Genomic DNA, 14728 nt, shown 5'->3' on the forward strand with positions numbered 1-14728 from the left:
GTTGTGGGAGTAAACAGCTATTAAGACATTGTTTTAATTTACTATTTTAGATAATGTGGCCTTTATAAACTGACTATAATTAACAAAACTAAAAGTTGGAATGGTTTACAGATGAATTTAAAGCCAGGTGATGTAATTAGACAAAGGTTGATGTCATTAAGATTACAACAACGATAGCAAATAGCAAATTAGAACTTTCATAAAAAAAAAAGACTCATTAATTTATAATAATTTGCTTTATTAGAGAAATAGCAGAAATGCTACAAATAAATTATGACTGTGAAATTTATTACAAATAAAAATGATCTGAATTTAATGGTAAAAGACTGTAAAATGCTATGATAAAAACCTGCTAATTGGTTAACAGTAAGTTCCCTTACAATATTCTGTTTAAAACTAATAGATCTAACGGGACAATTTTACAGTAAAATACTACTAAATGTACAGTTTTTGGAAGAACGGGTCATCTTATCTTGTTAAAAAAGTAATTGTGTGCACATCCCACCTTCTGGCAGGTGCAGGACAAAAGGAACTAATAAAGTGAAAAAAATGTAATGTCCTCAACACTGCTTTTTGCTCCCATATTTAATAAAAAAAGGCAACGTTTCGACCCTGCTGGGTCTTCTTCAGGCAAATGGTGGACACATTTGATGAAGGGATATATATAGGTCTTACAATCAACTGACCCACCCTGTGATATCAATTAGTTTAATTAGCTAATAGTCCCACACGTTACTCAATTAAGAGAACACTTACATACACATTCTCCACAAACCCACACATTTAAAAAAGGGGGCCCTTCAAATCTCAATATCCCCAAAAAAGAGTACATAACATTATCATCTTACCTTACAGTGTAAAAGCCATAAATTGACATTCCCAGAATTCCCTGTGTGACAGCTCACATTTGATGTTTTTAATTTAAATAATTATGTTTCGTCTTAGTCTTTTGTTATCAGTTATGAACATTAGGGTTTCATGTTGATAAATTAATGCTAATTGCATTATTTTAGTGTCATGCATGTTACCATGATGTTACCAATGTTGCCACATTATTTTTAGAGTAAAATTTAAGTATTTTTTTTTATTGTAAATTAAAAAATATATTTTTGTATTTATAATATTTTTATATTATGTACAGCACACATACAAAAAGTCAGCATCACTAAATGGTAGTTAATTAATAAATATAAAGTAATAGAATTGTTTTAAAATATGCAAAACCTTTTTCCGTTTTTAAGTCATTTAATCCAAAATCAAGGAAATTCTGCTTCACAGTTAATTCTTTTTTTAATTCTGTTTTTCTGTCCATGTTGTTTGAGTTGTGGCAATAGGCTGTATGAATGTACTCATCACTTGAACAGAGCTGCAGAGCACAGATTGGGGATAGATCAAGAGCCACACGACACATTTAATCTGATTCTGACAACTCTTGAAAAACTGCCCACATTACTCAATTCAAAATGGTCTCCTCGTCTCTCGTCTAATTCATCTCTGACCTCCCACACAACACTTCCCTCACACTGGATTGCTTCATGACACTCAAAAGGCCTACTACATTTCTCCAAGCAACACGATTGTCTGGACTGTCGGGAATCTGATTGGACATGTGTTGCCATGAGCAAGAACGAGCTGCAAGCATCCCAGCCACCAACTTTTTTGCCCCGTGCAACTGTCGGATGTAATTTTCCATAAACAGAAGCTGTTTTCATTCTGCCTGTTTATAGTGAGTAGGAAGTCAGCTTTCATATTCAATTTGACAAGCATCTGTGCACTTAATGACACTTGGGACGTTAACCTAAGATGTGACTAATGGGACTAAAAGGAGGTGAAATAATACATGAAAAAGTTAGTAGTCACAAAATAAACAGATGAGCAAAAACATTATGAATACCTCCCTCATGTTGGTCCTTTGCGTGCTGCCAAAACAGCATCGATCCTCTAAGGCAGTGGTTCTCAACACGGGGGGCCCCGAGAGATCGGAAGAGGGGCGCAAATTGTTTTCAAGACAAAAGGACTAAAGTTTCTTGTTGATGCGAGGTCCGACCTTGCGCAGTACTTGGACACCCCCTGTGGCTAGCGCAGTTGTCATACCTTGTAGACATTTTCGACAGGCTGAATTTGTTGAACACATCGATGCAAGGGAGGGATGCCAACATCTTGCTTCTTTCAGACAAAAAGTCAGTGCATTCGTTGGCAAATCGGCTGATTAATACAAATGTTGACATGTTTCCCAACTTTGCTGACTGTGTGCAAGAGAAAGGGATAAATATCTCTCCTTTGATTAACACATTCGCTCAACATGTTGAAGGACTGAAACAATTCGACTGTTATTTCAGTGAGGATTTCATTTCATTTGCTTGGGTCAGAGATCCCTTCAGTTGCCCAGGAAAAGACCTTTCAGGTGACATGGAGGAGCAGTTAGTCGAATTAAAGAGCGACACCAGATTGCGACACCTCTAAAGCTCTTGCTCTCTGCCTTCGTTGTGGTTGAGTGTGATGACTGAATATCTGCAGTTGCCTGATGCCGCCATAAAATTACCTAAAATTTGCCTCAACTCATCTGTGCAAGGCCGGGTTTTCAAAATTGACTGCCTTGTAAACCAAGTACCAAAATCGGCTCCAGGGGGAGATTGACATAAGGTTTGCGCTGTCAAACAATTAATCGCGAATTGCATATCTTTGTAAAATGAAGAAAGCGCAGGTGTCCTACTGATTGATTTAACAATGTCATGGCTAATGAGACGCGCCCTTTGTCCCAATTTACATAATTTAAATGCAAATGTTTTTAGAAATCTATCTTAGTTGATAGATAGTTGGGGTTTGGGTCTTGGGGGGGGCTTTAGTTTGAGAACCCGCTCTAAGGCATGGACTCTACAAGACCCCTGACAGACGTCAGCAGCAGATCCTTCAAGTCCTGTAGGTTGCGAGGTGGAGCTGCCGTGGATCGAACTTGCAGCACATCGCACAGATGCTCAATTGGATTGAGATCAGGGGAATTTGGAGGCCAAGGCAATACCTTGAACTCTTCATCATGTTCCTCAAACCATACCTGAACAATGTGTGCAGTGTGAGGCCACTTCCACCAGGGAACACCACTGTCATGCAGGGGTGTACCTGGTCTGCAACCATGTAGGTAGGAGGCACGTGTCAAATTAACGTCCACATGAATGGTCGGACCCAGTGTTTCCCAGCTGAACTTTGTCCACACTCCCTCCACCGTCTGACAGTGCATCCTGGTGCCTTCACTTCCCAAGGTAAACGGCGCACATGTACACGTCTGTCCACGTGATGTAAAAGAAAACGGGACTCATTGGACCAGGCAACTTTCTTCCACTGCTCCAGGGTCCAGATCCGATGCCCGCGTGCCCATTGTGGGCAAAGGTGGGGACTGTGTTTTGTGACACATTCCTCCCATAACCATCATTATTATTTCGTGTGACTTGTGCCACAGAAGAACTTCTGTTGCCTCGGACCAGACTGGATAGCATTCGTTGCCCTTGTGCATCGATGAGCCTTAGACCCCTAACACCCTGTCGCCGGTTTGTGTTTGTCTCTCCTCAGACCACTGTTGGCAAATTTGTTGGCTTTGCTGTTTCAGAGATACTCTGACCCAGTCGCCTTGCCATAACAATTTGGCCCTTGTCAAAGTGGCACTTAGTCAGATCTTTATTCCCGCCCATTTCTCCTGCATCCAACAATGTTGATTGTGAGAACTGATTGTTTGCTTACCATCTAATCTACCCAGACTTTAATATGTGGCCTTGTAAGGAGATGATCAACAATATTCTCATCATCTGTGGTTGCTCATAATGTTTTGGCTCAGTGTGTATTATTCTAGATATAAGATATTACAGAATCTGAAGTGACATCAAAACATTTACATAAAGAAATATTTGATTTTGACATGACTTGTTTTTTGTAATGTCACTGGCATGAAGCAAACAAAAACAATGGCTTAGAGACTAGTGGTGTTTGATTCTTGAACGAAACATTTTTTTAACCGGTCAAGCAGCTTCACAGAATCACACTGAATTGAACTTTGTTTTTTTTTAGGTTGATGATGCTAGACACACATCCAAAGTAGCATCCATGCCTCAGCACAGAATTTTGAACCGAAGAACTGGTTCAAAATGAACAAATAAAATAAAACTGACGCAAAAAGAAACGAATAAGCTGGTTCTAGCTGTCAAAGGTTTCCGAGGGTTCTGGTCATGCTAATTGGCTGGAAACGTCTGGACATGCTTATTGGCTTATTACACCTAAGTATTTTCAAAGGTAATCATCCAAAAACGTAATCTATGAACTTAATCCAAGTCGACACAAAAAATAACCATGAACTGTGAGCTTGACTAGACAATAAACAATGACCTCCCTTACGAAAAAGAAGTTTATTCAAGTGTTCTATTAGTATACTTCTTTTAAACTAAAAATAAGAAAGTATACTTTCAGTCTACTTTTTATAAACTTCTCAGAAATATACTTTATGTACTTCTCAGAAATATACTTCAAATTGCACTTAAGTATACTTGACTTATACTGACAGAAACGTCTAAGTATATTTGGCCTATACTTGTTGATCGATATATACTTAAATGTATAATTAAGTATTCTAAGTATTCTTGGCTTGTACTTGTGTTTACTATTTTGATCAAGTAGCTTATTAAATACTTTTTTAAAAACATAATATTACATAACGTCTTATAAACTAACATGTTCAGCTTTATATAGTAACAAACTTTCGGGTGGAATAGCTTATAGAGTAAATAAAATAAGCATGGAAAATAAGTTTATTCAAGTGTTCTATTAGTATACTTCTTTTCAACTAAAAAGAAGAAAGCATACTTTCAGTCTACATTTTATATACTTCTCAAAAAATATACTTAATTACACTTAAGTGTACTTGACTTATACTGAGAGAAAAGTCCAAGTATATTTGGCCTATACTTAAAATTTTAATTATTCAAAGTATACTTGGCTTGCAGTTGTGTTCACTCTTTTGATCGAGTAGCCTATTAAATGTACTTTTTTACATTGTTTTTCATATACAGTCTTATGAAACTTTGTTTGAAAATATTGATTAAAATGTTGATATAAAACAGATATGTTTCTAATTCTGCGTATCTGAATTTTTGTGTAGGCTAGTTCACTGGTAGTGTACATATTTACTTTAATTCAACTTTTCCCCACCATTGACTGAATTTTCCAGCTATCCATGTTTTCACTGGTATACGGTAGGGGGCGCTATGACAGTTCTAGTACAGAATCTCTGGATCAAAACACAGGAGAAGAAGAAGCTGAACCATGTGATAGAAGATTGCTCACTCAAATGTAAAATAATGTGATCATCAAACATTAAACAGCTTGTAAATCAAAACTGCTTAATGTTTCCAAATGAAATGAAGCGTAGGCCTAACTCATGAAGAGAAAACGACTGTGAAGCTTTGGGGGTGTTGGACTCGATCTACTCCACCTGTGTTTTGATCATCGTTCTGGATCTGATCAAGGCGTAGTCTTTGACAAAAATGTGATTTTCTCAACTATTTTCTCAACATTTTAACAAAATGTTGCCTTTCTTTATGAAACTTACTGACATTCGAGTGTTGATAAAAAAAGATGCATTAAGCTAATAAAATGTTTTTAAAATTAGAGTTAAAGGTATTTTTCAAGTATAAAAAATAACATTTACATTTACTGTAGGCCTACTGCAACTGCAAAAATTGTATATAAATAGTAAACTATAAGTATAATGTTAAGTTCACTTAAAGAAAACTTGTAGTATAAAACTACTAAACTAGTAGTTTACTGAGAGTACATTAAAAGAAAGCTTGTAGTATAAAACTACTAAACTAGTAGTTTACTGAGAGTATACTTAAAAGTTGCTACAAGTATTAAAATAGTAAACTACTAGTATACTCATAAGTTCACTTGCAGTACAAATGAGAAACATAATTATGAACTAGTTGTGCACTTAAAGTTTACTACTGTTACACTTATAGTACACTTAAACATATACTTTTATATACTTCAAGTGGGCCAATTTAGTCCCAAGCGGTATTAAAATAGTACACTTACAAGTTTACTACTAGTACATATTGACATTAGTATACTTACTACATAAAGTATACTTAAAAATATACTTGAACATTACTCAAGTATACTTCATAAAATGAACTTAAAGTATACTTTTTTTTCGTAAGGGCTGGCACGTAGAACACAACAACGTAACATACAGTACTTCAATACTTCAAGACCCTGAAACATGGCAAACATGAGGGCTTAAAAGGGGGTTCAAAACTCAGTTCCTGAAGGGGAAACAGCCCTGCAGAGTTTTGCTTCAACCCTAATTAAACGCCAGTGATGGGTGCTTTCACAACACTCTTCTTTGTGAAGCTTCAAAACCCTTGCGAATCATTTGTTTCGAACCAGTGATTCGGAGCGTGTATCAAACTGCCAAAGTCACGTTATTTCAGTAAACAAGGCTTTGTTATGTCATAACTTTCTAAATGTTTCTACGTTTCTATGATCTCTGTGAACCCATGGACCAGGATCCATGGCTGCGTCTGAAATCGCATACTCTCTTGAGTAGGTACTTATTTTTAATAAATAATTACTTTGCGAGTGCTAAAAAGTATGTTCTACATAGTATGATTGTGTGTAGTATGAATGTAATCTGGATGGTGTCATTATCACGTGACCTACCAGCATCAGTTGCGTCGTGTCACTGCCATTAACAAATCCTCTCCCGTGGCATCATGGGATAGTAAAGTGTCCCATCGTATGCACACTTCAGAATCTCATCGGAAGTAGTAGGTCATCCGGGTACTTTTATGAGTACTGTGAATTCAGACATACTTCTTTTGTCACATAGTTTTTTTGCCTACTATATAGTAAGGAAGTATGCGATTTCGGATGCAGCCATTATGATTTTTATCAGCTGGCGCAACTTCTCCAGAGCGGCTGCAATGGCTGTCATGATGACACAGCTGTTTTAAGATTGGCCGGATTCATCGCATGACAGTGTGATCTTTTCATCAGATGCATTCGACTGTACTGCTTAATAAAGCGTCTGTTTGTACAAGAACATAAGCCTATACTATTTAAATACCACTGAAGTATTTCTTTTGTCAGTTTTATGTTGATAAACATGACACAATATAACATCATAATTACATTAAAAGACATTACATTACATTCCACATTAGTGGAACTGAAGGTGAAGGTGTCAGAATAAACACGAAAAACATGTGATATGTTTTTCGTGTTTATTCTGACACGAAATAGTATAGGCTTATGTTCTTGTACAAACAGACGCTTTATTAAGCAGTACAGTCGAATGCATCTGATGAAAACATGACCACATGAACAAGCAGAGGCGGACAGAGTACACAGCTTCATTACTTGAGTAAAAGTACAGATACCCCTTGCTAAATTTTACTCAAGTACAAGTAAAAGTACTACAGTCAGATGTCTACTTAAGTAAAAGTACTAAAGTACTTGTTTTTAAAAGTACTTGAGTATTAAGAGTACAAGAGTACATTTTCTAAATATTTCATTACTACTGCCACAGTGCTTACATTGGTAAACACAGCAAACACTTGAAGCGAAAACTATCATTAACTTGTTTAGAAAATTGAAATATTCTGGCGAGGTGGGACCACGGGTTGGCACATTCCCGGGATGGACCTGCATCCATTGTTTCGTCTCTTATCTAAATCTGACCATGGAGTTGACTTTGGCGGAAAGCTGAAGGTGATTGCTGATAGGCTGTCCCAATCAGTGGCGCCTGCCGCCTGCACAATCCAATCACGTTTGAGAGGGAAACAACAAATTGAGGGTTTCCGAGAATTTTTTTTTTTTTTTTTTTTTTTTAGAAGAAGTAACGGGTACTCATGGTTATGGATAGAAATGTAGTGGAGTAAAGAGTACAATATTTGCCTCTCAAATGTACTTGAGTAAAGTCATGAGTACTGTCGTGGAAATTTTAAACTGTATATTAAACTAACCATGTTTCTAACATCTAACCTTATTTAACATCTAACATTGGAACAGGATGTACTGTACGAAACCAATGGAAAACTTGTGTCTTTGACCGTGTGCATATGTATGTAAAAATAACACAGTTTTGGGAAATGAAACTAGACAGTCTGTTAGAATCTTGGGTAACACTTTAAAATACGGATCCTTCGTTAATGAATAACTACACAGGAACAAATGAGTAACACAATATTAACAATCTAGTAACTACAGTTAACTAACAAGTAACTCTGATTAACGAATTAGTAAGTAATAGCACACAGATTTAAGTGGTATTATTAATCTAATTATTAACTAATCAATAACTACTATTTTTTAATACTTCAGAGAACTACTGAATTTTTTTACAGATTTAAGTGGTAGTTCACTAATAACTAATCAATAACTACTATTTTTCAATACTTCCCAGAGAAATAATGAAAAAAATTCACAATTCATGCAAAACTAATTAATAACTAATGCAGGACAAATTACTAGCACTAGATTAACATTACTGCTAGATACTGTACACTAATTATCAATATGTAGTAGCGTAGCAGACTTATGATTTGGGAAAGCTGTCAATAATTAGCCTATGCACTGCTGTCTTTTAGAGAACTATTCATAAACTAAATAATTTTTAAGAATTGTTTTTATAAATGCACTTGTCTGGAACACTTACCCTGTGGCCGACTTTCCGGCATTCCTCTGGACTGGCTTTGAATAACTAGACTCATCATGGTGAGTACTGGAACATACTGAGTCATCAGCCATCCAAATACCAGTTATTTTATTATAGCTTGAGTCATTTGAGACACTTGAGTCATTACTAGTTAGTTAACATGATCTTCACTTTAGAATACGGATCCAAATAGGGGTATGTAGTAACACTTGAGTCATTACTAGTTAGTTAACATGATCTTCACTTTAGAATACGGATCCAAATAATTAGTAGTTCCTATAGAGGTATGTAGTAACACTTGAGTCATTACTAGTTAGTTAACATGATCTTCACTTTAGAATACGGATCCAAATAATTTGTAAGTCCTATGCATTAACACTTGAGTCATTACTAGTTATCATGATTCCATGCTGTAGTTACTAATGAAGAGCCAACCCGAAAGGGTAGAATCATCTAATCATTCACAGGATATATATACACACACATATTTATATATATATATATATATATATATATACATATGAACAAAGAGAGATACATAAAAACAATTTTGAGAGGTAGGTTAAATAATAAAATAACTGGTATTTGGATGGCTGATGACTCAGTATGTTCCAGTACTCACCATGATGAGTCTAGTTATTCAAAGCCAGTCCAGAGGAATGCCGGAAAGTCGGCCACAGGGTAAGTGTTCCAGACAAGTGCATTTATAAAAACAATTCTTAAAAATTATTTAGTTTATGAATAGTTCTCTAAAAGACAGCAGTGCATAGGCTAATTATTGACAGCTTTCCCAAATCATAAGTCTGCTACGCTACTACATATTTATAATTAGTGTACAGTATCTAGCAGTAATGTTAATCTAGTGCTAGTAATTTTTCCTGCATTAGTTATTAAGTTTTGCATGAATTGTGAATTTTTTTCATTATTTCTCTGGGAAGTATTAAAAAATAGTAGTTATTGATTAGTTATTAGTGAACTACCACTTAAATCTGTAAAAAATTCAGTAGTTCTCTGTGAAGTATTAAAAAATAGTAGTTATTGATTAGTTAATAATTAGATTAATAATACCACTTAAATCTGTGTGCTATTACTTACTAATTCGTTAATCAGAGTTACTTGTTAGTTAACTGTAGTTACTAGATTGTTAACATTGTGTTACTCATTTGTTCCTGTGTAGTTATTCATTAACGAAGGATCCGTATTTTAAAGTGTTACCGAATCTTGTGATTACAGATGAAGTCACCACAAGATCAGAGTTTACTTTAGCTAGTAACAGAGGGGTTTGCATATGAAGAACCAATCAAATAGTGGGGAAATTATGTAATGCAGCCTGACATTTATGTCATACCTCTATACTATAAAAACTGTTGTATATATGTGTTTTACGGTGGGATGTCTCAATGGAATTTGTCTGAGATCCTCCGGCCTTGATTCTTCTTGGGAGAGTTCTCTGAGAACTGCTCGAAGACTCTCCCGGCCGTTATTAAAGCATTTAAAGGACATTTGCTGAAAGTCTGTCTGTTAATTACTGCTGCGCAGCAGGTCAGTTTAGGGAATCAAGTAAGTTAGGTTAGTAGACTCGGCCAGATGTCGACTGAAGACGCAAGAGCTAGAGTATAAAGGTTATTAAGTGTCGATTGTAGACGCTCTGTGTCGATGAGTAGACGCAACAGTTTTATTATTTATTAAGTGTCGATTAGTAGACGCTCTGTGTCGACAGTAGACGCAACAGTTTTATTTTAGATAGTCAGGTTAAAGGAAATTCCTTTACAGTACTCCCCAAAAATGATACTCGAGTAAAGTACAGATCCCTCAAAATTGTACTTAAGTACTGTACTCAAGTAAATGTACTCCGTTACTGTCCGGCTCTGTGAACAAGACCATGATTATGAGAAATTTCAAAATAATAGTCATGACTTGTAAAACATGAGCTGAAAATGTGAAAAATGAAACGCACAAAAATCTGGACTGACGTGAGTTTTTAATAAAAGCATGAGATAATAATAGTATGAAATATAAGTATGATAATAAACACAAAAATATATTTGTTGTTGAAACTGTGTAAAAAACAAATGGAACTGGAACATAAGACTATAAAAAGACACAAACAGGAGACTTTGCTTCCTCATTTCAGAGGTCCATCTCATGCCACTGTAAAGGATTCACTTTTTGCCAGTTACAAGCTAAGAAATCACTGTTGTGTTATTCTGGATATTCTCTCTTTTCTTAAATCTCCAAAGCATAAGCTGTTTCTTTGAACATTTGCAAATGAAGTAGCCTTACTGCAGGGGCAAAGCCGCAGTAAATTTTTCGTTTGGCCGAAGGCATCAACACATCAGAATATTAAGAAGCTTAAGCAAACAGTTTTGTTATCCAAGCTGGATTATGTGAACTTTGCAGTATCATTCTTATAGCTCTGAATGTTTGGTGGTGCTTGCAAAGGCAAGTATTATAGTAACTATTGCTCATACTGAGGCTTAGTGATTTGTACAAACCCTTAAACCTAAGTATTACAATTCCTGGACCATCTGTACTACGCATATGAATCCCAGGCAGCAACATAGTGTCGGCCCAGATCCGGACCACATCTGGTACATGTGGATTCAACGCGCACCAGAAATATTGCTGTCTGGGATGATGCTTAAAATCATGTGGCTTATTGAGGAAAGATGTGCTATTACACTATTAAGAGTTTAATACATACAGTACTAACCACTCTGAAAACCTTTGCAACCGAATATAGCAGCATCCTGGATACCACCTACAACAAGAAAATGTAAAAAAAAATACAATTAAATGTTCTTGACCTTGCTGTACATCTTCAGCTTCACTTGATTTTATGTCAAAGTGCAAACTTTCCCATGATTCCACTTTCACAGCTGCCATAACCAAATTAAAGATGTCTAAAGAACAAGAACCAAATATGTATTCACAGACCTGGTTCTATAATATTGTCATTTGCTCTGCTTATTAGATGCTGCTTTCCATATTATAGCATGGTGACAGGAAGTAAATAAAAAAAGCTATGAATATTTGAATGGTTCAGGAAAAGGATCATAAATCACACACACACACCCGCAGTCACAATTTACAGGGTGCATTGCAGACCGACAGGCTAAGTGTTGTTATAAGAATAAATTGCCCCTGTAATATGTTAGTTTTGGTTTGATTACTGAAGCATTTTTCATCAATTGCATCAGCTCTCAGCATTGGGTTTATAAGATCCCCTGCCTCTGTCTTTCACATGCAATGTAAATCTGTAAATTAAATCGATAAAACAAACTGACAACTTTATTAAGCCCTTTTATGGTGAGAAGTGAATTGAAAGGCGATAGCAGAACATTTAGTGAATTGAACAATAAACTAGGTAGAAACACTATAAATAAATCTCACTTTGCTATGGACGGCATGCCAGCTTGATTGATTTAGACCGTTGTTTATAAGAAATGCTCTTGCCGGTATGCTCTGTATAATCCACATTATAAAATATGATTTCTTATTGTAATTACATGCTCTTCCACTTTGCTCCACTCCACAATGTTGGTCAGGTTTTTGCAAAAAAAAAAAAAAAAAACAGACCACTGGTATTACAATCATTGGGAGAAACTGTAACCCCCAAAATGGCGGCTCTAGTAAAGTAAGAGAAGTAAAAGAGCCAAGTCACCCACCTGGTCTTTACTTGCACATTGGCTGGGCCAACCTGAAATGTACAGCTTTTTAGCATTATGACAATACCATTAATATAAGATTGTATTGCTCATTTGAAATACTTTTTTAAAATGCGAGTTTAGCAATTAGGCGTTACGTCTGAGGCTGAGACTTAGGACACCACATACTGGGACTTTTGCCTGAACACATGGACACCTGGTCACCCTATTATGTGTTAATGTTGATAATTAGGTACCTATTTCAAAACTGACTACATTAAAGAAAGGCGATGCTGTTTCAAGTTAGTTGACTGTGTCAAAGGAGACGTTTCTGTAATGTAAGACGGGGGATCTGGTGACAGCAGGAGCGAGGCATTGAGGAAGTGAAACGTTCCCTTGCGGTTTCGGCTACGGCTCACCTGACAGACTGCTCATAAATCACCCCACCTGTGACAGCTGATACCTGTCACTTCATCTGTCAAGAGATCTCGTTCATCTTAAACTTGAACATTGCTTCAATGCCCTGAGAACTCAAGAGCTCAGTGGATGATTTCCCTCTCAATCTGTTGTTTTTATCTCTAAAAAACTCGCAGAACAGTCCAGGTATATTGCAAAACCTACCGAGTTGGCCCGCTGTCTACAGAGCACACCTTCCTATCATGTAACCATCATGGACCAGTGGCAGCTTGAAGGTGTTTAACAGTCGTTGAGAAGTTTTCCGTGAACTTGTGCAAGTTTTTCCTTTTTCCTTTTTCAAGAACTTTTTTTCCGGTGAGCTGTTTCAAACCTCCGAAACAAACTTCGTTTTGGCCAGACTTAGTTGTTAGACCCGTTCATTCTTCGATTGATCTTGAATTATATGAGGAATTTTTTTTAAGAATATACTACAACTGAGTCTAGGCTGGACTGAGAACAAAGTGTCAAATGAGGCGCTAGATCTTCAAAAATGTTGTTTATCAACCTTAGTAGGTCAAACTAAATGTTAAATATCCTTTTTTTTTAAGTATATCTTTGCATGCATGTATATTTACTGTACATGCGACCCTTTTACCAAAACATAGGGGCTGTTTAAAACCACGATTCTTTTGATATTACTTTTCTAGAAAACAAAAAGTGAACAAACATATGAATTCAGTCATAAATAAAATGTAAAAAAATAAAGCCTACAGTATCATATTTGATACACACATTTCTAAGGCCAAAATTATCAACATCTTGCCTTCTGTCTGACTGATAGACATTTTAGCATATAAATGGCCTTTTAGTATAAATGTATAGTATAATATATAGTATAAATCTACAACCGTCCGCATTCATGTCGTGGAACACGTGTCTTTTTACTGTAAAATTTTAAATTGTTAGTCAAAACTGAGCACTTACTGAAGCAACTTACTTTAGCCATACATGATTTTTGTTTTTTTAAATGTAAATATCAAATATGTTACAACAGGCTTTTACTTAAATGTTTTGCATTGCATTATTGCATTACATTGCATTATATTTTCCCCTCCTCAAACATGAGCTCAATATTCTTGCTATATCCAGCAGCCATATCACCCTGTAGCCCAAGACTGGTTGCCCACTGAAGCTAAGCAGGGCTGAGCCTGGTTAGTACCTGGATGGGAGACCTCCTGAGAAAACCAGGTTGCTGCTGGAAGAGGTGTTAGAGAGGCCAGCAGGGGGCGCTCACCCTGTGGTCTGTGTGGGTCCTAATGCCCCAGTATAGTGACGGGGACACTATACTGCCAAAAAGAGCACCGTCCTTCGGATGAGACGTTAAACCTCTGTGGTCATTAAAAATCCCAGGATGTCTTTCGAAAAAGAGTAGGGGTGTAACCCCGGCATCCTGGCCAAATTTGCCCCTTGGCCTCTGTCCATCATGGCCTCCTAATCATCCCCATATACTGATTGGCTTCATCACTGTCTCCTCTCCACCAGTAAGCTGGTGTGTGGTGGGCGTTCTGGCGCAATATGGCTGCCGTCGCATCATCCAAGTGGATGCTGCACATTGGTGGTGGTTGAGGAGATTCCCCCATCTATGTAAAGCGCTTTGAGGTCTCAGAAAAAGTGCTATATAAATGTAACGAATTATTATTATTATTATTATATCATACTATATGAGCCTGTTGTATCAAATGCAATACTCAACAATAAACACATTTAAAAATATCACGTCAAAAGTTAAACAACAAACTGTTCCATAAAAATAAAAATAAAAATATATATTTAGAGGCTTTACAGGATTAAAGGTATAGTGGAGGATCTTTCCGAATTTTAGATAAGACCCGCCCTCTCCACTTTTTGAAAAGTTTGATTGATTCACCAGAATGATTGACAATTAGGAGGACCAATAGTATAGGTGATCCACCCGGAAGTAAAAAAT

The sequence above is a fragment of the Rutilus rutilus genome, assembly GCF_951802725.1.
Source record: "Rutilus rutilus genome assembly, chromosome: 9".
In the NCBI taxonomy this organism is placed as follows: domain Eukaryota; kingdom Metazoa; phylum Chordata; class Actinopteri; order Cypriniformes; family Leuciscidae; genus Rutilus; species Rutilus rutilus.